Source organism: Panthera onca, chromosome B3 (assembly GCF_046562875.1).
Source record: "Panthera onca isolate mPanOnc1 chromosome B3, mPanOnc1 haplotype 2, whole genome shotgun sequence".
Lineage (NCBI taxonomy): Eukaryota > Metazoa > Chordata > Mammalia > Carnivora > Felidae > Panthera > Panthera onca.
In genome coordinates, this window is record NC_138344.1 from 145,670,575 (window position 1) to 145,674,208 (window position 3,634).

Consider the following 3,634-nt stretch of genomic DNA (forward strand, 5'->3'; position numbering starts at 1 on the left):
AAGCCCAGTCCCCTCCAGATGGCCACTAAATCCCGTCACCATCTTCTCTGAACCGCACAGCGTTTGGATGCTACACACAGATGAGGGGGGACGCAGACCCTGCTGGGCCCGTGCAGCCTCCCCGGACCTGGGCTAGGAGCAAGTCCAAAGGTCCTGGCTGGGCTGCCGGCTCAGGGCTTCCTGACCCCAAAGCCCACTGTCCACCAGGTGTGGGAAGGCCCAGGCCTCTCTCTGTGACAGGCACCCCACAGATGGTGGAGAACTTCCCCAGCCCAGCGCTCGGGCCAGAGCCTCACCCTTTCCCGTCGGGCCCCCAGCGTCTCCTGTCCGGTCCCCCAGACCCACCAACCAGGAGGGAGGGGTGGGGGCAGCAGGAGAGACCCGCCACCAGGAGGAAGCTCGCACGGTCGTGCAGAGCACAGCTCACGGGAAGGTGGCTGCGCAGGGGACCCAGTGGCCAGGAGGGCCCCAAACTGGTCCCGGACTTTGTCTCCCATCTGGGCCACAGCAGGATCCGGGCAGTCGCGCAGGCTTCGGCGGGGGGGTTGCTGGCAGTGTCCACGGCCACTGCTTCTTGCCAGTGGAGCCCCCCTGAGCGGGGTCGGGCACCAACCTCGGGGTAGCTGTGTCTGCCGCTGGGGCATCTGTGAGCCTGTGTTCCTCTCCGTGAACTTGCTGACAAAGCAGCTGCCCTCTGGGGGCTAATTACCTGCCCCCCCCCTCCCCACCGCCCCCAGGAGAGAACAAGGTTCCAGCCGGGACAGGACAGAGTGGCCTGACCTTGCTATAGGGTCGTGGCCTCAGCATGGTGTGGCTAAGCACAGACCAGGGCAGACCGATGAGGGGCATCTGGGGTATGGAGGTGGCCCCGGGAGCAGAGAAGCGGGCGGTGGGCCAGCCACAGTGCGCCGGGCTACGTTCCTGGCCGCTCTTCACGGCCACACGAGAGCACAGAGTAGGGGCACCGCAGGCGACGAGCCGCGGTCCAGGCGCCGTGCAGGCATGAGCCGTGGGAGCCCGCAGGGTGTCCTTGCAAGCCGGGCCCGGAAAGGCGCGTGGACAGCCCTGCCCCCTGCCCCCACCAGGCACCGGGCCACCCAGGCCGCGCCCGGATGGGGAAGCAAGGCAAGGACCCGAGTGGCCTCGGGACAGCCCGCTGGGCCTCTTGCCGGTGCCTTCCACTGAGGTTCTCCCCGCCTCGGGTGTCTTCGCGGCTTCGGACTGCATCCTGGGGCGGCTTCTCCCGACCTGTCTTCTAGCTCACTCGTTCTTTCCATCGCAGGCTCTCAGGGCAGCCGCCGCGTTCTTAGATCCGGATGGCACTTGGAAGCTGTAGAAGTTGTGCTTGGTTCTGTTTCAAATCTCCTGGGCGGTTTACTTTGTCTTTTTCCTTTTTTTTTTTTTTTAATGTTGAGAGAGTATTTACCTACATGCCCAGAAATCTGGCCCAAAACTTGGACCTCCAGCACGGAGCCTTGGCCCTCCCGGCCGAGTGCGGGCGCAGGAACGGGAACGCCCTGGTCTAGAGCAGCACAGCCCAGGGACCGGGGGTGGGACGCCCACGGGCCGGCGGCTGCCAAAGGCAGCCAAAGACAAAGAGGTGACGGGAACCAGGCACTCACCCCAGTCCCGCACACCAAGAGGAGTGCAAGACGCTCTGGGCCCCACTGTGGGACCGAAGCGTGGCCGGGCTGGGGTGCACGTGTGTGCGAGAAGTGGACGTCCGGTGCCGCACACGGGCAGAGCTGTAGGCTAGGTACCCGCCCCCGTGCCGGGGCAGGAGAGCAGGGCTGGCAAATCTGCCTCTGAGGAACGTGGGCCTTGCCTTCCTGTGAGGGGACAGGGGACGAGGGGGGACGGGGGACGGGGACGGGGGGATAGGGGACGAGAAGGGGGGAAAGCGGACGGGGAGGGGGGGCCGCCGGAAGTCCGAGTACCTACCGGGGGAGAGTCTGAGCCTCTTGCGCTGGTGTGTGCTCCCTGCCGCCAGCTCTTCCGAGGCCGACTTGGGAGGCGTCCCGCAGCCGCTGGCTGCGGGCACCGTGTGGGGGGTGTGAGGGGGGGCGGGTGGGGGCCAGGCTGGCATCAGGGGATAGGAGCTGAGTGCAGGAGGGTGACACGTTCCGGCCCGGCCGCTCACAGTCCTGGACCGACCTGTCAGGCCCCCCAGAGGGCACGGCAGGGACGCGGCCGGCTGCCGCGCTGTCTCCTTGCGCCGCGTGGCTCGTGCGGAGGCGAGACTGACACGGCACCACGGGCCGGGGGCTTGGGGGCGGACCCACGGTGTAGCGGGCGCATCAGGGCTGTGGATGCGCGGCTCACGGCGGCCGTGGCTGCGCCGGCCGTAGATGCGGAGGTGCGTCCCAGCTCCCACCAGGAGGCCCCACGTGCGTGGAGACCGCTGAGGCCACAGGGTAGCAGAGGGCAGTCCGTTCGCGGCCTGGCTGGCAGGGCCCGGGCCGCACTTTGTTGCTTCCTAGCTCCTCCCAAGTGTAGATGTTTTCGAGGTCCCGCCTGTCCATCCACATCGCTGCCCGGTATTCTCTGAGCCCAGGGGGCAGGTGCGGTTTGTAGCCCATGTGAGCGCTGGGACGCACCTGACGCCCGCAGGCTGTTTCTGACGGCTCTTGCTTGCAGGGCCAGGCCCCCTCCCACCCCATGTGCTGGGGTGTGGGCCGTGTGGTCTGCTGACCGACCCTGAAGACTGACACACGAGGCACTTAGAGATCTAGGACAAAGACCGTTCGCATTTGTTTCCACTGGGCACCTGGGGGCCTGAGCTGCGTGTCTGCACAAGTCCGGCCTAAACCGTGACTTCTCAGGAGCAGACCTCCCGCCCGATCTGCCTGGGCCGACCCCTTGGCGAAGAGCGGGATGGAGCGTGACTTTTGCCCCACAGCCATCTGGAGGACAGACGCCTCCAGGGTGCAGGCGACCATGAGCAGGGTGTCCTGCAGACCTGGCCTCTCACGGGGAAGGAGCTGACGGGGACGACGCAGGAGGGCCTCCAGGAGACAGTCTCTTACATGGCGCCTGGAGGGCCCGTGACAATAGAAACGGCTGGAGAACGTGCGTCCCGAACCACGTCGCCAGCAAGCAGTGACTGTGGCCGCTCCCGGCCGGCTCCCCCAGACCGCATGCTTTCTCTTCTTTTCCTCCTAAATTCTGTTCTCGCCTTTGCTCCTCGACTTAGTGACCGCCCGCCCCTCAGGGGAGAGCGAACGGCAAGCCAGCCCCAAGGCCACTAAGCTGAGCTCCCGCCTGTCCCCCCAGCAAGAGGCAAGAGTGACTTTCGGCCATGGGTGTTCATTCTCTCGAGTTCTGATTCGTAATTTCTTAAAACCTTGACAGCTTTTAATGAAGAAGCAACTTGAAACTTTATAACGCTTTTTCAGCAAAGCACCCCGTCTCCCCACTTCCCGGAAAGTTTCCGCCGGGCCCACGTGGGCCACACGGGATACCAACGTGCTCCCGGCCCCAGGCGCCCGTGGGGACCCCGCGGCCCCCAGGCCATCATCCCACCAGCAGCCACCGTGGCCGTATGGGCCTGCACCCCAGCCTCCCCGCGCCAGGCTCTCCCCTGCGGAGGCCCCACCCCACCCGACTCCCGGTAACAAAGAACAGCACCGAAAAG